We start from the raw sequence: 23,480 nt of genomic DNA on the forward strand, positions 1-23,480 counted from the left end.
GCAAATGCACCGCTCTAGGCATTGTACTTGTGACAGGATCAAATTAAAAGTAAAAAAAAGACAGGATAATGTTATGACTGGCTCGAAAAATCTTTTGACAAGATTGGTAGATTGAAGTCAGACTTGGAACAAAATTAAGAATTGAAAAGGCACTCGGGTCAGTGCAGAGCATACAACTTACCTATGTAAATACTGATAACCAGAAAACAGCTTTGCCAAAGGCCCGAAGAATGGCAGCAAAACTCTCTAATCAAACTCCAGCAGCGCAGGGTCTTCCCATGCAAAGTCCTTTGTGCTAAAAGCTCATTACCAAGAATTCACTGGACTGCCCTGTACATAAGAAAGAAAAAAAAACTAAGTAGTAATTATGCTACACCTCTGATAATAGGCAAATATGCCCCAAAATTCCTTTGTAGAGAAAGCTTACATGCTTTTTTTCTCTCCTTTGACCACAGCCTCCATGAGATTATATAACAGGGCAAATGAAAATCTTAAAAACCTTCTCTACAAAGAGTAGTGAAAGGTTTTAGCCCTCACTAAGAAGGTAACCTTAACTTGTTCCATCTGCCCGAAACATAATTCAGATCCCATTATTTAAAATAATTATTAAATAGTAAATTTTGTATTACTATGTTTGCCTGACTCATGACTAAATTTTTAGAATGTAAGATATGATATCTCTTTGCATCTATCTGTATTTTTATGTATGCCTATGTGTGCATGTTCTGTATATGTGGTATTTTCTACCTCCAGATGGTATTGTCAAATAAAAATTCCTTTCTACTTTAATTGGTGTAAAAAAACATATGCACTTATATAAATTAAAGTATTCCCAAAACTTAGAAATAGGTAAACTAACCCAAATAATATTCAAGTTCACATGATCTGGAATAATCTTTGGTAAATGTGACTAACGTGTCTATGTCATATTTAATGCTGGCAACTCTGAAAATATACTGTTTTTAGTAAGCCAACAAGATTTATTCTACCTGGATGTACTAGTCAAATACATATTTCTTAACTTGAAGATTATATACTTAAAATTATAAACCTAAAAACAAAATACACAATAAAAATATAATGCATTATACATATATATATGTGTCAAAGATGGCAGCAAAAAGGGTGGTGCATATATTTAACTTTTGGTTCTTTGTGCTGTGATTTATGCCTCTTTATTACATATGAGTGCTATTAAAATAGTTAACCAGGAAATAACTTTAGAAGAAGGTTATCTTTATAAAATGTCTCATGAAATTTTAATGAGCAATTCAAGCATAATTAGGAACAAGCGAATTAAATAGCTGTGAGTGGGAAACAAGTTTATAAATAAAATTTACAACAATAATTATGTTTTATAATAGGTCTGCTTAAAAATACTTTTAGAAATTTTTTGATAACTTGAAACTTTAAAGTTATACTAAGTTACATTAAATGATAGTCATTGAATATCTAGATCATTCCTAAAGAAGTTAAAATACTGAAGCATTCATTGCTGAACGTAAGTTTTGTCGAATTTTGGCCTCTTATTTTTACAAAGAGACTAAAGATACTTTCATCTGTTAATAAACATGTTCTTTTTGCAATCTGGAGCAACTGTACGATAAGAAAGCATATGCCTCTACAAAACTGTAAAGTGGTATGTTCATAAATTTGGTAATATACTACAAAATGTTAATATATGACAGTTCACAACTGCTAACTTCATTTTCACTGGAAACTATTACTAAGGGTTAGGAATTATAATCAATTTACGTAAATTAACTACCAGGAATAATAAAGGTAAAAAAGAAAGAGTTATATGCACAAAGTATGCAGGGAAACTTCATAAGAAAATGTAAAAGATATGAAGCATGTGTTTCTGTGAAGGGAATGTGTTTTCCTAAAGTAGTATAATGTATATAGGTTGTTTCAGATTGAAAGAGGAGAAATTAAATGATGAAAGTCTGAAAGAATATAGAAAGTGTTAAAGTGCCTGGGGAAAACAGAACAAGAAAGAGAACCTTGTCTCATATCTCATATGGTCAAGAAAGCTAAAATTAAATTAAATTTATTATAAGATGTTTGAATGGGTTTTAATATAAATAGTGTACAAATGAAAAACTAGAGTTTGATTTTTTTTCTGCTAAAAATGTAAAGTTTTCTTAGATTACTGGTCTATTCTTAATAAGGGATTGTAAAGGCTTTTCTTTACTTGAGTAATTTACTTAGGAAATAAGAATTCTGTGTCTTATTAAAATAATTTTCTTTACTTCGTGTTCCTTTTTTCAGGTCTTTGATTATTTAAGAAAACCAAGCCCTCTCAATATTGAAAGAGGTAAGGAGTTTGTTTAATAATCATGTAACCTGTATTTGCCCTGGAGAGCTTCTATTGTCTCTGACAGAACAGATAACTAAGTATTGTTTCATGCTGATCTCTGATCCTATTGAATCAAGCGTTCAACATTTTGATATTTTGACATCTTTCCCAAAATCAAATGCTAAGTAAAACCTTTTTTTTTTTTTTTAACTTCAAGCTGACTTTGGAATTTCCCAGAGGACTTCCGCAAAACTCAAGGGATTTATTCTCTCACTTTACAAAAAGGGAGGTGTTAAACTAATTAGGCTTATTTGATACTTTAAACTATCTAAGAGGCATTGTCAAATAAGAAATAATTATGAAGTGATGTTTAGCCTTCTTGTGTTGTATTTGTGTAAGTATATTAATATTAGTGTTTCAGACATTCTATGAAATTTCTAGAAATTTTTCATTGTCTTTGCTGACCATAATATATCCTGGTACAACATTATCAGTCATAATTTAAGTTACCTTAAAATGTTGCACGCCACAGAAATAATCAAATTCCTTTGCCAAGTATGTTAAAACAAACATTCATCAAATATTTAACAGGTATTTTTCAGTCTTTTGTCATTCACAGACAGTTGTTTCTTACTCTGATGCTTTATGGAAACGTACTGCCATCAGTTACAGGTCAAGGCAAGGTGCTTCATTTGGAAAAAAAAAAAAAAGAGAAAGAAAAGAAAGAAACAAAGAAGGATTTACATCACTCCATGAAGAAGCTAATAGATTAATGAAACCACTAACCCAAGATCAATCAGAGTAAGAATTAATTACATGGGACTGAATTAACTGAAGTGAATGATTATCATGGCTTTTTGTCTAAAACCCTGGTTATTCTTTTAACATTTTGTTTTCCATATTTGAGAAACCTCCTTTTCTCTTTTCTCTTAAGCTATCTATGACTTACAGTCATTTAATAGGTTACACTTTCATAAACAGTAATGAACCTTTTTTTACTATTACCATTATTTATTTTGTTGTTGTTGGAAACCCACCACAGACTAATTTAAGTAATGAACCATTTATCTTTTTCTTCCTACTGATGAATCTATTCTCCTTATAAAAGGAAACAGATGTAAAACGACACATTGATTATATTACCTAGGCTTTGAGTGAAATATTTGAAACTGATGTACATAGAATTACATATGGCTTGATAGTTTTAAGGGCCTGTGTTTAACTTTATACTTACAAAACCCTCTTGAGATACTGGCCAGCTACCTGGCCTACAGGTTCCCAGATTTACAGATGAGTAAAGAAAGTCACTTCCTGACAGCTCCAGGAATTTTAGAATACTTTAGGAATTTTGAGAAGAGGAAAATTCACCCAAATCTATAAATATTGCAGGAAAAATCTGATGATGAGTTCTTGGCTTGGCTTCCTAGTCTTAAGAAGTTGTTAAAAGTCCAATCTGAGAGTCACTAAAAGTTCCATAAACGCAAACTTTAAAAAGAGCCTATATGGTCCATTACCATTCTTGTTGCACTTATGTATATAGTCAGGCCACGTTTAATGAGACTAGACTTATTTTGCAAACAAAAATAGTCTTATTTTGATTCTTTTTGACAGGAATGCAGATGACTGCAGAGAGAAATTTGTATTTAAATGAAAATCTATTATCCACCCTTGTAAGTGTTCACTGTCTTTGAACTATTTTTAACTCTGTAAACTGAATCTTGCCTTTCTGTGCATTTTGTCAGTAATTAACATTTCTAATTTTTCTATCATCTTCCTCACTTGGCACCACTGAGAACTAAAACCTGACTGCCCTGATCTTTATTGAGACTATGTGAAGAAGCCCTGCAAGCTGAAGCTAGATGCTTTAGTGATATTCTATGACTGGAACACTAATGTATATACTATTTCAAGTCATTTAAACTGCAAATCAGGAAATGTGCACTGCCTCCCTCCCTCCACATCTACATATGCTTCAAACCTGACATCTAGAAATCTCTAAGGACTGCCTTCTGGACTGAAAAACAACACCTTCTCTCATTTGCCTAAAGTCAGTACATACATTTCCCTTTGTGAAGGTACCCTTCTCCCCTGGAAGGACAGAATGACTCTTGATGAGAGATAACTCTAGGCTCTTGTCAGTACAGCAACAACACCAAGAGGAGTCTACATAACAAATCTTATAAAAAATAATGCTTATCTTTCATTAATTCCCTAATACCCTCCCACCATTCACCACACCTGGAAGCTCAAAACCTTTTTCATTTATTATGTGATTTTTCCACAAACACATTACTCTTTGTTAAAATTGTATATAACCCTCTGAGAATGCCTCTTTGAGTTTCCATTTCATTTCTGTGAGCCCATCTATGTGCATATAAAATAAGCTTTTTTCCTCCGGTTAATTTGTCTTTTATTCTTTAATTTTCAAGATCCTGGTTACTGAACCTAAAAGGGTACAGGAAACAGTTTTTGTCCTTCCTGACACAACAAAAGTTCATTTATTTCAATCCATTTAATTACTTACACAGATTTTGTAAAAAAGCATTAGGTTAGCCCTGAGGATATCTTACCATTGAACCAATTTTGCCCCATTGTCTCCTCTTCCCTTTTTTTCCTCCTCTCTCCAAATGTAGGCTTCCTGATCCTCATAGTGCAAGTTTATACACACATAGTACAACTCTATGCACACACGGGCTCATGTATCCTCCCAGCATTCATTCCATTTAACATTTCCACAGATGCTGTCTCTTCCAGGAAGCATTCTGGGACTTAGCATCACATTATTATTTCATATGAATTACAATTATAAATTTTAGGTCAAAGACTTTCTCTAAGTATTAGAGATGAAGATGTTAAAACACTGAGACTAAAATTCCTGACTCTCTAGAAATAACCACCATTGTTAGGATTAATAACGGAAATAATAATAGCCTTTAAAAATGAAACACCAAGACAAAATGCACGGCTAGCAAAACCTGTCACAGAGAATTAATGAGATAATCAAGAGTGCAAATACAAAGCATGAAAACATTTCACTATGTCTCTTCTATTTCCTTCATCACACTAAAGCATTTACTCACAAAGGATGCATGTATTCTCAAGATGTGGCAGAGAGAGCCTGACATGAGCACCAAGTTCTTGTCCTAGAACAGCTCTCTCGCTTTGTCACCTTGGATTACTCATTTTATCCCTATTGACTTCACATGCTTTGTCTGTAAAGATGGGGAAAGAGACACATTGCCTTGAGGATCTCTCAGCCCCATGAAGAGCTGGCATCTTCAATCCCACTGGCAGAGTTTGGGGGATTCCACCAGCCCTCGTCCACATCCTTGCCCTCTCCGCTCCAGGATTGCTCATTAATGACCCCCTTTTCTTCCGGCATCTCCCACCTCCTCACAGTAAATATGCCCCAGTATTAATAATTTTAGTGCTTCACATCATCCCAGCTGCTGCTTCACTATAAATCTGTAAGTAGATATCTTTATCCTGCTCTAAAGATGAAAGCATAAGGGTCCAGTAAGAGTTTCTTCCCCGGGGTCCCCTTGCCACCAAGAAACAGACAGGGCACCAGCATCCAGGACCACTACTTCTAGATCCTCACCATTCAATCACCAACCAATTCCTCATGACTTTTGCTCCACCCTCTTCACACTCCTGAGATGGCTCAATCCACGGGCCTTGGGAAATGCCCAAGCAACAGATGCAGTGGCCTCGTCAGAGTGGGTTCCAGACACACAGACTGGTTTCAGCCCGGAGACACATGATCTTCAGTGCTGCTGGGGAGTGGCATCCCGCATCTTGCAAGTCAGTATCTCATAACCCCAGTTCGATGTCATGCTAAGCCCTGCTTAGGTTTTGTTCCTAGTCCTGAGGAGTGGAGAACTACTCTCCTGGATGATTATGTGAGCATACACAAAGTAAATTCTGTCCAGAAGTTGGGTGAGAGCAAGTTAACAGGAACAAAACTTCCCTGAGAATTGAGCTCTTTCAGGTGAGGGGTGAATACAGAGGAAAATGTGAATTAGGGGTCAGCAGGGCTCCCACCCCAGCCAGGCCTCACAGCTTCGACCCCAGCTCTGTGTGGGCAAGATTTAGGAGAAAAAATTTGTGAAAATCAAAAAAAAAGAAAGAGAAAATTTTAAAATTGGGATGCTCCTTGGCTTTCTAGAAAGAGAAACAAATATAATTTCTTTTCCAGAACTCTGACAATGACTCACATGAGAATCCCCAAGCAGAACATTCAGGGCTTCTCATTTTGGTTTCTGCATCCTGGATCTGAGTCAAGACAACCAACAGGTCTTGGGAGAGCAAATGATTGGAAATCATTTACATATCAAAGTTCTGGCCCAAAGACGTGCTGTCTAAATATTCCATGGTACAGCTCCAGATGCTGCCAGTTCTACTGAATGATTTAACGAAGAGCAAGCCATGCAAACGCCTCCCTAATTACTCTACCAGGTGAGCAGGCCAGACGCAGCAGACACCCTCCAGTGCAGACCACAACAATGTCAGGGTTAAGGGACCCCTTGGAACCTTTCTGTTCTGGAAGTGGGGAAGTATTGCTACCATCAGAGTGTTTACTCCAAGAAAGCTTTCAACTTAGAACAAAAACCATGGTCCAGTCAGCAGATCAAAACAGAAGTTAAATTTAAAAATTACATCATAATTCTTCAGCCATCGTGCCTGAAGGAACATACCTCTTAATTTATTTAATCACAGTCTGTGTGATGGGTATAAACTAGTGAGGGAGAAAAGATAATCTAGAGAGGGAGAATCATTCTAAACCGTGCAATTAGTACCTAAGGTGAGCCTATGAAAAGTAATACCAGACTTTTGGAAATTACACTAGGAAACACGATTTTATGTATGTGGGCACATGTGAATATATGTTACATGTGTATGGCTGAGGGCTTTCTGAGACAAGTTTATAGTTTTTAAAGACCACAATGGTCACTTGTGGAGACTGGATTAGGGAGGTGCTCTAAGGAGCAGGCAGGCGGAGAGGGTGCTTTTGACAATTAAGGACATGGAGGTTGACGATGATAGCTACATAGGACCAGGATCTGGTAGTGGAGGTAAAGTGAGACAAATGGATTTGAGAGATATTTAGGATGGAAGTCAAGTGTACTTGAACACAGGATGGATGGATGAGGTCCAGTATGACTCTGAAACTATGACTTGTGCAACAGGCACATGGGGGTGCTATCCATGGAGGCAAGAAACCTTGACAAGGGACCATATCTGGGGAAGACTTTTGTCTTGTCTATTTTGGCTGTTATAACCAAATATTACAAACCAGGTGGCCTCTAAACAATGACAATTTATTTCCCATGGTTCTTGAGGCTAGAAAGTTCAAGACCAAGGCACCAGTGGATTTGATGTCTGGCAAGGGCTCTCTTCCTGGCTCACAGACAGTACCTTCTCACTGTGTCCTGACAAGGTGGAAGGGGCAAGTGCTTTTATAAAGGGATTGATTCCATTCATGAGGTCTCTCCTTCATGACCTAATCACCTCCAAAGGCCCCACTCCCTAATATCATCACCTTGGGGGTTAGGATTTCAACATATGAATTTGTTTTTATTTTTGGGTGTTTTTTTTTGAGACAGAGTCTCAGTCTGTCACACAGGCTAAAGTGCAATGGTGCCATCTCAGCTCACTGCAACCTCCTCCTCTCAGGATCAAGTGATTCTCCTGCCTCAGCCACCAGAGTAGCTCAGATTACAGGAGTACACTACCACGCCCGGTTAATTTTTGTAATTTTAGTAAAGATGAGGTTTCACCATGTTGGCCAGGCTGGCCTCAAATTCTTGACCTCAAGTGATCTTCCCACCTCGGCCTCCCAAAGTGTTGAGATTACAGGCATGAGCCACCATGTCTGGCCTCAATATATGAATTTTAGGAAGACAAAAACATTCATGCTATAGCAAGTTTCATGAAATTGGTTTATATTTGATGCATTAGAGACACCTTCAAGCTAGTGAGGAATTGTTTAAAATAAAGGAGATTTGGAGCATTGAAATGCAGAAGAAAGGGTAAGGTTGAAGATATAGTAGATAGAAGGGATCATTGATAACAAAAGGTCTTATGAAGGGAAGAGGTGCAGAGATTTAGAAAGCAAATGGGGGCCAGGCGTGGTGGCTCATGCCTGTAATCTCATCACTTTGGGAGGCTGAGGTGGGTGGATCACCTGAGGTCAGGAGTTCAAGACCAGCCTGGCCAACATGGCAAAACCCCGTATCTACTAGAAATACAAAACATCAGCCGGGCATGGTGGCAGGTACCTATAATCCCAGTTACTTGGGAGGCTGAGGCAGGAGAATTACTTGAACCCAGGAGGTGGAGGTTGCAGTGAGCCGAGATTGCACCAGTGCACTCCAGCCTAGGCAACAGAGTGAGACTCTGTCTCAAAAAAAAAAAAAAAAAAAAAAAAAAAAAGTATATGGGAAATCTAGTATTAGACAGGGGCAAGAAATGAGGTAAAGTTTCCTCAGTAATGTGACTTTAGCCAACTCTATTTTTCTAAATATCTACATATTAGAAAAGTAAAAGATTTTCTAAATACTCTATTTTTCTAAATATAGGCTCTTTCATTTGCAAAGTAAGACGTGCTTTTGCTTTCCTTTGCTTACTCTCTGACTGCATTGGCTTTCTCTGTGTTCCTCAAACATGTCAACTAAAAAAATAGCAACCTCCTTCCTGCTACAGGGCCTCTGTACATACCACTTGTCTTGATAGGATCTTTGCAGGAATCTTACTGTCATCATGACGAGATGAGATGAGATGAAAGTCCCTTCTGTCTGGCCACTCTCTATCACATTACCCTGTTGTTTTCATTGTATTTGCTACCACCTGAAATTAGTGAATCTTTTTCATATTTGAATGGAAGCTCCCTAAATGTATGATCTATATGTATTGTATATCATGGACCTCCCAGCACATAATCGGTCCTTCTCCAAATAAAGGTCTTAGAAAGCATTTGTTGATGGGATGAATGAAATCAATGAAGGAATGAATATTATAGGTGATTAATTAAAATGAAAAAATGAAAGTGAAAATATCTAAAGCTTCAAACACATTTTAGTCATTAACAAACGTTAACTATCTTTCTGTTACTTGAATATCCCGTTGAGCCATTTCTTGAATGTGGGATGGTTTCTGGCCAAAAATTAGGAAAATTACATCTTTGGCTTGTCCATGCATAACATCAAAGTATAACCCATGTTTCTCCTTCACTGTGTATATCAAAATATGCCTGAATTAAGTGTAGAATAAGCTGTCTTTGCAGAAAAAAAAAAAAGCCTATTTTCTGTATCTCTGTGCTCTTCAGACACTGCAATTGACCTGCAGGATATGAAAGGAATATGTGGGATCAGTCACAGGTTGGAGTGCATTCTGGTTCTACCACTAACACCTGTATAGTGTCAGGTGTGTTACTGAACATCCCCAAACCACATGTCGTCATTAGGGAACAGGAAGTATTAACCACTGTTATTTTGTTTCTACTGATGCCATAAAAAATTACCACAAGCAGATATGCCGATCATCCTTAATACATTACACAGCACATTTATGACAAAAAGAAATGCACCCATCCAAGTAGGCCATTAGAATACATACCTGTCTTCATGGGCATCAGTCCCCATTGCATTGGACAATGCCCTTGTGCACGATCCAAAATATGTCCACCCCAGGGAGGTCCCACAGTCGGTCCTTCCTGCAGGTTCCCAGGGACTTTGGAGATCCCTTCTCCTGCTCTCTACACAACCCCGTGCCTCTGAGCTTCCCTACAGTCTGAGAATCAAGCCCACAGCCACCTTGGACCCCAAGGGGACATAAAGAAGGGATACTAAATCTGAGTCTGTTAAAGATATGATGGTTTCAGAACCTTATGAAGCTGTTAGGGTCGCTCATACTGAAACAGGGGTCTGAGGAAATCACTATGGCCCTCCAGTTCAGCCACCCTTGTCATCAGACCCCCCAAGTCTGATCCAGGAACCTACTTCCTCCAGGTTCTTTCACCCCTGCACCAGGGGTGTTGGGAAGCGGTGGGGGAGAAGCCAAACAGAAGCCCAGGAAGAGCCGTTCAACCATGAGAGGTGCCCAAATCTTGAGGGACAGTGTTCTCACCTGGGTCATCGCCTTACTCAAGGAGAGTCCCCCAGCAGCAACTCCTCGTGTAAGTCCTAGGAATAGCTCCGTTTCACAGTGCTCAAATTTAAAGGATATGTTTGTGAACATTCATGGGTTGAAAATATTAAACCACTGACAGATTTCTAAGATAACTTAATTTCAAAGGGAAATTATTCCCAAACCACACTGAGTTTTGCTGAAACCACAGGAAATGACCATCCTGTCTCCAAGGCCCACATCAGTCTAGGCTCTGCTGCCTCCCAGTCTGGGCCCTCATGGCACTCCCATGTCTGGCTCCATGCACTGGTAGTCACAGCATAACACAAGAAAAGAAAAAATGCTACTCAGCCATAAACTCATGATTCTCCAAATGCCAACGGGCAGCACGATTGTGTTCATTCACTCACTTATTTTCCATAACCCCTTGTTGATCAGGTGCTGTAAGCAGGCATTGGTGATGCAGTCAGTTGAGATGTGCTAAGATTGGTGGGAAAAGCCAACAGCTTTATTGGGGGGGGGCGGGCAGGGGTTAAGGGGAGCCTCTGAATTGGCAAGGCACATGAAACATCTGTAGAGTCCATCCAAAGCCAAAACCAGGCCACTGAGAGTTTTGTTTCATTCTTGAAACAATAAAAATACATTATTTGCTCTACGTTTTTGAAATTGCAAGTCATTCAAACTGAATCTTAGCATTATCTAATTTCATCAAATGGGGCATTTAAATCTCAAATTTTACAAACACTGTGCCTTATTTTCAATTTTTTTAGTCAATTTTCCATTGAAAGGCAATGGAGTGCATACATAATCCCTCCTGAAAAACCAAGAAAAGTATTATGAGAAAAAAGTTATCCAAAATATGTCTGCAAAGCACATTTTCTTGAAGATTCTGTAAACTAACTTTTAAAATTAAAATGGATATTGCTAACTTTTGCCCAAAAAAAAAGTGATTATTGAGTCATAGTAAGATTTAACATGTATTCATTATTCTGAGCATAAGGAAATACGTTTTTATATATGTAACTTGGCATTATAGAAAAAAGATACTCCGTCTCAAAAAAAAAAAAAAAAAAAAGATACTAAATTAAAAGAAGCTACCAAATTGCTTTAGATACTAAATTACAAGATGCTAAGTTAAGTAGAACACTTGCCATTTGAATGCAACGTTCCTCTGGGCTCCCACTCAATCTTGACTTTGGATAAATTTTTTCTTGTGTTTCTTCCTATGCAGTCTTTTGGCACAGACTCTTCCTGTCTTGTGCTTTCCCAGCCCTCCTTCAATGCTGTTCTCTTGGAAACTCCACCTTTACCTTCCAATGTTGCACCAAATTCCAGGTTAGGGGCGGGGGAGACTCCACTCAAAAATGCCTCGTCTCCACCCACAAAGCTGTGGAATGTCAAACAGATGGGAAGGGCTGGCAGATTCAAACTAGAACTCATGGCTGAAGAGCCAGCTGTGTTCTCACAAGAGAGAGTTGCTTTCTTATAAAACTGTCTTCATTTCCACTCCCAAAAGCATCATGCTGCTGCGTGCTTGTGACAGGGGCCTGAGCAAAAGCTCCAACAAGCTTGGGGACATGAAAACATTGTGGCACATCTCTCACCAAGTGACACCATCTGGACATGCCTACTCCAGGGTCTTCTACTTCACTGGTGCCTTTTTCTGCGTGCTTGTCAGTCAGGCCACGCAGGTCAGCACCATCCTCAATTCAGGGCCAGGGCTGAGGCTGATACCGACTCGGCCTTTGGCCATGGCTGGTGTGTGGTGGGAAGGAAGCCAGACTGGCCTCTGTATCTGGGCTGCTATGAACCCTAGCAGAGGAATTTCCTCCCCCAGCCCCTCTGTTCACTTTTATCAAGGGCACTAATCCTTTGAGAGAAGGAATTAAATTGTTCTCTCTTTTCCCCCCTTCTATCTAAACCTCGTTCTTTTGTAAACAAACTTGCTTTAAAACCACAGAGGCTCGTGTTAAATCTCTTCTTGCAAAAACAGAAACACACGTCAACAGCAATGGGACGTGCCTGGCGGGAGCGCCTGTGTGTGTTAGTACCTGTGAATGTGGCTGGTCTTGGAATGTGGGAACCATGTGTCCCCAGGTGGGGGGCAGAGGCTGGAGGGGCTGCACAATTCACTGACCTTCCTCTGGAAGAATTCCTGCTGTTCAACAAACCCCATCTCTTCCTTCAGCAACTCAGAGAAGCCTGGCGATGGCTGGATACCATCCTCTACTGACGGCACCCCCGCAATCTGCATCCATGGCAAGCCTGTGCTCAAGGCTTCTCAGCTCTGCATCTCTATCCTCTATGTTTGTCCCCAAGTTCACTTAACCAGTATAAGAAGTGTCTGGGGCCATCAGCCCCTTTCACAGCTGGAGAAACTGAGGCTCAGGGAAACACAGTTACCCATTTTACTGCCAGCCATCTTGGTTCTGTAACCCTAAACATAATTCTGGACATACAATCCCACAAACAAAGCTGTGGCCACCTCCCAAGGCCCAAACTGTTGAGTGTTTTCTGTGATCATCATGGTGTAGATGCAAAGAGTGTTTACCTGACATGGGGACATGATTTTAATACAATGTTGAGAATGAAAAGGATAAGATTAAACATAGACACAGATACAGATACAGTTATAGCTACAGATAGGATGCTCACTCCCATCACAAGTGAAACTTGCGCACAGGAGGAAAGCTGTGCCACTCTTTCCAGACCTGGAGGTAGCCTCGCATTTCATTCAGAGGGAGAACATCTAAGCCCCTGTGATGGTTAATTTTCTATGTCAGCCTGACTGGATAACGTGGGTAGCTGGTAAAGTGTTATTCCTGGGTGTGTCTGCCAGGGTGTTTCCGGATGAGATTGGCATGTGAGTTAGTGGGCTGAGAGGGGAGGATTCACCCTCAATTTGGGCAGGCACCATTCAATCAGTTGGGGGCCCAGATGGGAAAAAAGGCAGAAAGCTGCTGACATCTCACCCTCTCTCTTCCATAGTTGGGAAACTCTTCTCCTATCCTTGGATATCAGAACTCCAAGCTCTCCAAGCTTTGGACTTCAGGACTCCCATTAGAGCCCCCGATGCTCTCAGGCCTCCTTAGGCTGAGAGTTACACCACAGGTTTCCCTGGCACCAAGGCTTTCAGACCTGGACTGAGCCACACTGCCAGTATCCCAGGGTCTCCAGCTTACTGATGGCCTGTCATGGGACTTCTTAGCCTCCCTAATTGTGTGAGCCAAATTTCCTAATAAATCCCCTCCCTCCCATAGATATCTCTGTACATGTAGCCTATTGGTTCTACCTCTCTCGAGAACCTTGACCACTACACCCCACTCCCTGACTCTTTACTCTCCATCTGGCTTCCTTATACCTGCTCTGGGACCCCCTGAGCTGCTCCCACATGAGGGTTCCTCCCCAGGACACCTGCTAGGCTGCCCCCTCACCTCCTTGAAGAGGCTCACCCTGAACTCAGGAACCTGAATCCCTGCCCCTTCAGGCACTCCAACACCAGCGGTTCAACCCTGTGGTATCTAATTCTTCTTCCACCTTACCATATCATTTACTTACTTATTTAACATTATTTTTCTCCTACAAAAATATGTAACTGCGGAACAAAGCAGCAATCTTTATCCCTCTTGTTCACTGATGCTATCTGGCAGAATGTGATGGCAGGCAGTGATTAAATGATGCTGAGTCTATTAAACTAATTCGAACATGCAATGCATGTGAGAAATACAGTGCCGTGTGGAAGATTATGCTATATTAGAAGCTGTTATTACCAGGTTCTTGAATTACTTTTGACTATTGCTTTTATTTTTCCTCCTTTATGAACCACGTGGCTATAAGTTTTCTATATTTATAATTTTTAGTGTTTGTTTCTTCCAGCAAGAAAATGGGATGATAATTGTCTTTGTACTTATGTCACCTGCACTGTCTCATTGAACAGATATTTATTGAATCAATATTCTACCATCAAGGCAAAGAGTTATAGTGTGGTGAAAATTCTAGTTTAATTATAGTAAGTTTAGACACAAAGTTGTGTGTGTGTATGTGTGTGAATACTTTGCTGAGCCTTGGCAATCTTTGTTATTGTGGTATAATTTTGCAGAACTGGCTGATGTGAGCCCAATGGAGATGATGACCTAAATGATGCTTTCGAGATATACTGTGCTTTGAGTGCTTACTAATTATTCCAAAATAACATGTACGTCTCACTATGCGGTAGTTTTCAATGCTCTCATTCAGTTGTGTCTTTTGGGGTGTGCACCATGCTCAGGCCCCTCCTGTATTAACTCTGGGATGGGTCACGTGATCTGTGTTAGCCAATGGGACATCAATACATGTGATGTCAGCGGAGGCCTTCAAAGACCTTGGCATGTGGGCCACCTTCTTGTTTTACAATTTTTGAAACCAAACTCCATGAGAAGAAGTCAGACCAGGCTGTGGAGATCCATACTCCAGTGGACAGCCAGCATTGACCACCGGACACATGACAGAGGTCATCTTAAACTGTCCAGCAACAGGCAAGGCTCTGGATTAGTGCTGCCCAGTAGAAATAACAGTGATGATGGAAATGTTCTATAATTGCACTGTTTTCAGGGCATCTTCCACTCCCATGTAACTAGTGAGCGCCTGAAACATGACCAGTGTGGCTAAGGATCAGACATTTTATTTTCTTAAATTAATTCATAATTAAAATTAAATAACTACAGGTAGCCAGTGGCTAGAGGACCAGAGGACCTCTCTTTGTAAGCAAGATGAGCAAAACAAATGTTTTGCTGACTGCAGTCTACATCCTGAAGCACAAAGGAAATGGCTGTTGTTTTAAGTCACTAAACTTTGGAGTCATTTGTTTATCAGTCGGTTACCATCGGTTTATCAGTCGATAACTGATCCCCCATCTACAAGTACATAATTTAAAAATCTGACATTGTAGAAAAATTTATGTCTAATAGTTATGTTACTTCAATATAAAAAATCACCACTTATTCCATTTTTAGATTCTAATTTGAAATCCTATAAATTCTTACATAAAGGAATTTATTTCCATCCTCCTGAAACTCTATATGCTCTCCTGAAAGTCAAATGGCACCCACTCTTTGGTCAAACAAAATACATTTGGTCCAGAAAGCAGCAATGGAATCTAGGCAAGAAACTTATGATCAGAGTATATTCATTATTGAGAAAGCATTAGGACCACATAGTCATAATCCCAGACCCATCTCTCATAGCTTCACACTCCAAGTTTAACATCTTGGAATCAAGTGCTAAAGTGAAAATAAAATGAATATAACTGTGAAATGAGATCATATACAAGGTAAATAATTAAAGCATAAAATTCAGGTGGAAGACTGCCCAGCAGCTTCTGTCTAGGACTAAGTCATCTTAGTCCTAGAGCAGGGTTGCCTGCAGATCTCTGTTCACTCCTGGCTCCCAGGGGGTCAGCTACTGATATTAAGCGAGAGACCCATTCAAGGCACAGAGACCGTTCTTCCTACAGAATCCTCTCAGGACCACTGCACAGCAAGTGGAATGAAGCAGACTGCCCCTGCGGCAACCAATCCTCAGGAAGGGCTGGCACAGAACATTTAACAGAAGGCTTTCTGTATTCGTCTGTTCTCATGCTGCTAATAACAACATACCCAAGACTGGGTACCTTACAAAGGAAAAAGGTTTAATCGACTCACAGTTCCACATGGCTGTGGAGGCCTCACAATCATGGCAGATGGCAAGGAAGAGCAAAGGCACATTTTACACAGCAGCAGGCAAGAGGGCATGTGTGGAGGGACTCCTCTTTATAAAACCATCAGATCTCATGAGACTTATTTACTATCACGAGAAAAGCACAGATGACCCCACCCCCATGATTCAATCACTTCCAATCGGGTTTCTCCCACAACACGTGGGGATTATGGGAGCTACAATTCAAGGTGAGATTTGGATGGGGACAGAGCGAAACCATTATCACCCTCCTTCCCTCAGCCCACCCTAAGCTGAGCTGAGGGAGCAGTCCCCAGGGTCAAGAGCCACAGGAACTGGGAGGCACCTGGCCTGTGGGTGGGGCACTTGCTTTGAGCCTCAGTTTCCCCATTCATAAGGTGAGAGGAGGCCTCATGCCTGCTCATCCATAGGTTTGCCTTAGGGTTGAAAAAGGAAAGTGAGCAAATGCTTCAAAGTACAGTGTGTTTCTGCTTTTTGAGATCCCAATCCAAGGCAAGCCCCAAAGGGCAGGACCAGGACCAATGTCAGGAAGCCACAGGCAAATCGAGTGTGTGTGACTCAACATGAGGAAGAACTGCCTTTCCCATTGTCTCATGGATAGAAGGAATAATGTTTTCTCGTCAGGGGAGGCACTGAAGACACTGGTGAGGATCAGCCTGGCCCTTATGGTTAGATAAAACATAAAAATAATTCTTACAGAGAATTTGAAACTTGACTTTGGGCACTCTCCAGGGACACTTTGGTCGTGGAGGTAGTTGGTCTTCAACTCAGACATAAACATCTTCTTGAGTGTCTTCTTGGCTCTTAGGGGATAATATCAGTCACAGACATCAGATAGGGCCACAGGCTGTGGCACACAGCTTGAGGGTGCATGTGTATGGCGCCCCCTAGAGTTGCTCTAGCCACAACTATCAACAATAATAATGACATCCAAAGGCACAGCTCTGAACCCACATTTCAAACATGCACTGTAGTGCCGCCTAACAGGATGCCAGAGAGGGACTCTCACATCTGAGGAGAATTGGATCAGGCATTCTTGGACCTCTTTCATCTCTAGGAGTCAGTGCTTGCACGATCGCTCACACGTGGAGCCTGGAGCCTCACTGTGACTCACAGGTTCACCTTCTGATGATGCATGTGGAACTGGCAGGTGTTCTTGATCAGGGAGAGGAACCTGATTTTCCCAGCAGCGCTAAGCTGTGAGCAGTGACAGCTTTTCTAATGTTCTCAGATAGCATATCTTTCCTGGCATTTGCCCCTGAAGAAGGGCATGGAAAGGAGCAGTAACATCCCAAGCACCTGCCGAGACCTGAGTCAGTCTGGCTGACCACCTGAGGCTGTGGATAACACACGCATCACTCAGAGCAGAAAGGCATGGCTGTGTGTCATAGCTAATTGAGGCTAAGAGAGAACATGCAAGTTTCAACAATGGAGCTATGTAAATTGGAAAATACCTCTGGCTTTCCCATTAATTCTTCTCTTTGCATTTCATGGAATGTGGTAAGTGAAAAATCCATGTGATCACCGAGCCACAGTGCTGGAAGAGATTGCCCAGCCTATGCTGGCCAAAATCAAATATAGTCATGAGCTGAGTAACGACATTTGGGTCAATGACAGACCATATATACAATGCTATAGCCTAAGTGCATAATAGGTGGTACCACTAGGTCTATGTAAGTACACTTTGTGACATTCTCACAATGACAAAATTGCCTAACAAGGTATTTCTTGGAATGTATCCCCATCATTAAACAACCCGCAACTGTACTACTATATGCACAGCTACCTGTGTGTGAGCTAATCATTCAGCAAGAGCTGTCCAAATATGTTTCAGAACTAAGCCTCTTCTCCATGACAGATGGTGCAAAACTTCAAAACTTTAATTACTGCAATAATTAAAAATGTAATAGCCCCATTTCCCATTGCATAGATTATCAAAGATTTCAATGCCTCACCTTTTTATAGTATAGCCACAAGTTCAATTAATCAAATTAATTTAATTTAAATTTTATTTCTTTAAATTTAATTGAAAGAAAATTAAACAATCTTCTTTTGTTTATGAAATATGTTTTCTTGTGAAAAAAGAAAAAGACTATTGTGAGTAAATACTCTTCCAGATAAGACTTCAGAAAGAAGAGTAATTTTTCCACAGACTCCCATATTGAACTAGGAGTAAATAAAAATAATTGTACTGCTTTAGATAGAAATAATACAAATACAATTTTGGGGGTAGATGTTTGTATAAATGTGCAGACAATATTTATTCAGAGTTGAAAGGAAGCAAAAATGATTCTACGGTCGTGCTTGCCGTCCTGCCTATGCTCCGCGCAATGCTGTTCAACAGCGGCTGGTGTTCTTTCTATTGACATCAAAGTTATTCTCATGAAATTGTTCTCAAACTTTAGCTATTTAAACTGAGCAATTAAATGACTTTTATGATTTTGTTGGACTAGGATGTTCAATTATCTCACTGTCAAAAACTCATTATATTCTTTCATATATTTTGTTTAAAAATTTTTCAGTTTATTTGAAGAAGTGAAATCATTAATTCTGAAAAAAAAAAACCCACAATCCATGTTGACTTTTTATGTGATTCGTTGAGTGAAGCCTTTACACTTCTAACTAGTTTTAAAAATATCTTCAGCTATGGAATTACGTAAATTGAAAAAAAGGTAGTACTTTTATACTTAAACCTGTTGAGGGTATTAAAGAAATAATTGAGGAATAATATATCACTCTAAGTATCAACAATAGTAGTAAAAGGGACAATATTACCTATAAACAGAAAAAGAAATTTTGACACAAAGTGGATAATTATTACGGCATTTGCTGAGCCTACCTTTGAAATGGATTTCACACCTTAAGAATTCTTTACTTTTTTATGGGTGTGACTAATACTCTTCCAGCCTGGAAACAAGGAGACCATCAAGTGCAATGTTGAAGATAAAGTGAATGAAAGTCGACATGGATGGTTTCTTTTTGGCAGTGGGCAACATTTTAAAAGTTGAATAAGAGATGCAATGTAATCCCAAAGAATGGAAAAGCAACTTCAGTCATAGAAAGTGATATTACGCTCCCCAAAAAATCAAATCTGAAGAGCAATTTTCAGAATTGGTAACTTTATGCTAGTACATGGACAGCATACAGTTCATAAAGCTAATATTGATCATTTTCTTAGTAATGCATAGTCATTAGGCAAAGAAAAAAAAAAGAGACAAAGGTGGACTTGATTGCCTCAGAAGATACACTTCAATGGAATGGAAAACACACTGTTTCTGCAAGGAATTTTATGAGTGAACTCTGCAAAAAAAAAAAAAAAGGAATTGATAAGGGAAGCCAAATCCTCAGGAAGATGTAATTAAAGAGGTAACAAAAATTTATAATTTATTTCAGATAGATAAAAGTAATTGTGAGTATAAATGTGTCCCATGCAAGATATGTTTAATCTTAATGAATGCCTGCATAAGCAATGCTCCTTTCCCAGCTCCTCAGGCTTACCTGCTGCCCTTTGCTCTCTTTCTGGTGGGTCTGCCTGGGACGCTCCACCTGCGGAGAGCTTCAGAATGCCCTCTCTGGTCTCTTTCAAGTGTTTGCTCCAGTCTCAGCTTCCTGTGAGAACGAATCAGATCATTTCTAGCCAATGTGCCTCCCTCCAGCCCAGCCTCACTCATGGACTAAACCTCTTATCTGGCTCTATGTTTTCATCTTACCCTTTCTTTTCCTTTTTACTCATCTGTTCTAAATACCGTGTAATTCCTTCATGCATTACTCTGATCATTTGGGGGCATTTTTCCCCTGTTAGAATCTAAACTATAAAAAGTGGGGATGACTTTTGTTCAATAATGTGTTCCATGTGTTGGAGGCTCCTCCAACAAGCGCTTTTACAAAACAGGTGCTCAGTAAAAATGTGTTCGAGAACACGTTGATATAACAGGTAAGATATAAATGCAAGGTCCCAAGCTTTAACATCAGCACACAATTGAGTGGGTTCATGTAGGCGTGCAGGAAAGGAAACCCACAGTGCCAAGACTCTGACATGCTGCATCACTGCCAGCAGAGACGGGAGACACCGACTGATACGGTTTGGCTGTGTGTCCCCACTCAAATCTCATCTCGAATTGTAATCCTCACATGTTGAGGGAGGGAGGTGATTAGATCATGGGGGTGTTTTCCCCCATGCTGTTCTCATGATAGCGAGTGAAGTCTCATGAGATCTGATAGTTTTAAAAGTGGCCATTTTTTTTCTGCTTCTCACTTCTGTCTCCTGCAGCCTTGTGAAGAAGGTGGCTGCTTCCCCTTCTGCCATTGCCATGTCTGTAAGTTTTCTGAGGCCTGCCCAGCCATGCAGAACTGTGAGTCAATTACAACTCTTTCCTTTATAAATTACCCAGTCTTGGTAATATGTGCAAATGAACTAATACATTTTATAAATGTATAAACTTATGCATTTATGAATCACCCACCTTGATAGGTGTGAGAATGGACTAATACACTGACAATAGCGATGCCAGGGTTCAGGGTCTTTCTGTTGCTCAGTAAAGATGAAACACGGTTGCTGAACACTCATACACCACACATAAGGTCAACTTCAGCATCTCCTTTCATGAAGTGTGTGCTGTGGACCTTTCTCTCTCACTTTCTCCCACTCTTCAGAGCGTGGGAGTGCCTGAATGTTTTAGAGTAACAAGTGAAGAATGTATTAGGTGGGGGAAAAAGTTTCTTTCCTGTAATTGTTCAGGAATCTACTTCCCGGGTCAGAGGGAATATGCATTTTTGTAATACTGGGTTTTTTTCTTTGTTTTATTATAATAAAAATGAAAACATTAATTGATTAAATCACAAAGAACTCTCAAACACTTGCCCATGTCAAGAAACAAAGTTGAGTGATACCATTTTCTTTCAAATTTTACAGAAACTTTAATTCCTTAAGAAATTAAATAATATTCTGGTTTCTGACCAAGTAGAGGAAACATAAATGTCAGTCCTCCCCCAGAAAAGCAGATTTGGCTTTAATTTGGTGCGCTAATGGCAAAAATCCCATGAGAAAACCTGTTTTTTCTTTGCCCTTTTAGAGCAATCAAAACTCGAAACAACAGCAGACTTAAATCTTGATGACCTATATCCCAGCCCAACCCCTAACCATTGGCACGCTGCATCCAAATCTGTCCTTTATTTTCTTGTGTCCAGGAAGAAGATTCCAAGAGGAGACCAGATGTCAGATAGAGAGATTTATGAGAACTATCGAGAGAGAGCTATGATAACCAGTCTCTTAATAATTCACAAATTAATTGCAAGCCTAAAATGTATTTATCTCGCCTTGCCTATAAGGTAACTGTGGAAATAGAGATAATGGAAAACAAAGTGAGTTATAGTAGTTTCCAAGAAAATACCACACTTTTCCCTTCTAGCCCTGATGACCTGAATGCTGAAAAGGAACCCACAGCAGTGTGGATAGAAGAAGTTCAGAAAGAAGGTCAAGCAGGGAAGCACAGACAGGAGGACAAGGTGTGGCAGTTGGGACAATAAACCCTAAGACTGGGTCAAAGCAACTAATCCCTCCTCACACATGCACATAGACTCCACGTTGCCAGAAGAAGCAGGTAGGAATCCGATTTCTAGTCAAGTTGCTGAGCAAAGCTGGAGGAAGATGGTGGCAGATCCTGATGAAGAAGTGGAAGGAGCTGGACAAGGCTGAGCAGCCACCCAGGAGGCCCTGCAGGAGCAGAGTCCTTTACAGTCATGCTGTAAGCAAGTCCAGGAACAACTGGCCCTGCTGTCCTCCCATCACCAAGAGTAGGCCATTATTTTTGTAAACATATCATAGACCCACCCACATCTTTCCAGTCCTGGTCGGGGCCCTTGCATTCTCTTGTATGAGCAATTAACAGCCTTTAAATGGAGCCCCTAACTGCAAGGGCCCCCAACTTCAGATATCCCCTCCCTGCTGTTTCCAGCGTCCATCCTCCCTATGCACAGCTACTAAAGCCATTCTTAAGGTTGACCTATGTCAGAGCCCAGATTCCTGACAGTCCTGTAGACTCCACAGGCCTGGGGAGGGGCCCAAGAACTGGCATTTCTAAAAGGTTCCCAGTTGAGGCTGATGTTGCTGGACTGGTGACCACATTTTCAGGAAGACTGAGCAGCCAAGAGACCAAACCATTAGCACAGAGTTCAGAGAAAAGATTGAGGTCCTCAGGATGCACACACCCAAAACCCAATCCTAGAGTTGAAAGCAAGGTCAGTGCCCTAACAGGAGCAATAGCAGGATCGATGGAACATAGGGTCCACCCCAAACCAATCCATTTGTTGAGAAAATAAATGAGAGAGGGATTTTCTGAAATGAATTGGTGGTAAAGAAAGGTAATCCTATTTCTGATGGAGAGCATGCAAGTCCATTGGGAGAGCAAGTCCCTTCCTGGAGCCCAAGCTCCAGGAAGACTCAGCTCAATGGCTCCTGGGCTCTGAGGATCCCTCCTGCCACTTACTCTTCATCATGATGTGTTCATGTTTTTCTGCATCCTTAGACTTTGAGTGTGAGTGAGCAGAGACCATTTTGCATTCACTGCAGAAGAGGAGGATGATGTAAAGATGGATAAGCCCAGTCACCAGGGGACCATGGTTGTCAGGCTGGCAGCTATGAGCCAGAGTGCTTCACTAGCTCAGCAAATATTTATGTAGTTCCTACAGTGTGCCAGCTGCCTTTATCCTAAGTGCCGGGAGTATAACAGTGAACACAGCAAAGTCTGCACCCCAGTTGGGAGGAACTCATGATCACATGTGAAAGAAAGCATGACAGCAGATAGGACACAGAGAGGAAGTGGATGGGATGGGGCCTTGATGGATGCTCAGACATGAGGACAGACACCTCCTTGACTGACACAGAAAGAAGGCTGAGCTCATCTGCAATAAAAACACCAAGAAAGAAAATATGAAGGTCACAGAAGGATTATAAGTTTGCATCTGTCCGTCTGAGGTAGCAGCAGAGCCACTGAGTCCAGGACCAGGACTTGGTGTCCCTGAGCTGGGGAGTGAGCAGTGAGGGACAGAGTCAGCCTGCTGCCACCATCCCACCCTGACAGAGAGTGCCGCTCCATGGAAACAAAGGGTATGTGCTTGACCCCAGGTGGGAAGAGGCAGAATCAAGCAGCTTAAAAAGTCCTTGGGAGCAGAATTCCTGCACTTGGCTCCTGTCCCAGAGTTACTTCTAAGCTGGGCCACTTTCACCAGGTGCATGAATCCACATCAGAAGATCGGGGGATTCCCCATAAAGAGTATGCTAAACGTATTTCCCTAGCTGACACCCAGAGCCTTCTCCAAATAGCCAGCATCTCTATGTCAGGAA

General features: G+C 40.6%; 1 protein-coding gene across 2 annotated transcripts in view; it reads right to left on the reverse strand.

Annotated features, from left to right (window-relative positions):
- Positions 1–223: 223 nt before the first annotated feature.
- LOC103226108 (uncharacterized) overlaps positions 224–23,480 on the reverse strand; it is a 46,550-nt gene continuing 23,293 nt past the window's right edge. The window contains exons 5-7 of one of the 2 annotated variants that reach the window (XR_005237149.2): positions 20,602–20,804; positions 19,637–19,747; positions 19,246–19,438 (exon numbers count right to left, since the gene is read on the reverse strand). The gene's annotated coding sequence lies outside the window, so the exon portion shown is untranslated. Of the gene's footprint in view, positions 331–19,245; positions 19,439–19,636; positions 19,748–20,601; positions 20,805–23,480 lie in introns of those variants that run through there. The other variant, XR_005237168.2, reaches the window with a different exon arrangement.

The sequence above is a fragment of the Chlorocebus sabaeus genome, chromosome 21, assembly GCF_047675955.1.
Source record: "Chlorocebus sabaeus isolate Y175 chromosome 21, mChlSab1.0.hap1, whole genome shotgun sequence".
In the NCBI taxonomy this organism is placed as follows: Eukaryota; Metazoa; Chordata; class Mammalia; order Primates; family Cercopithecidae; genus Chlorocebus; species Chlorocebus sabaeus.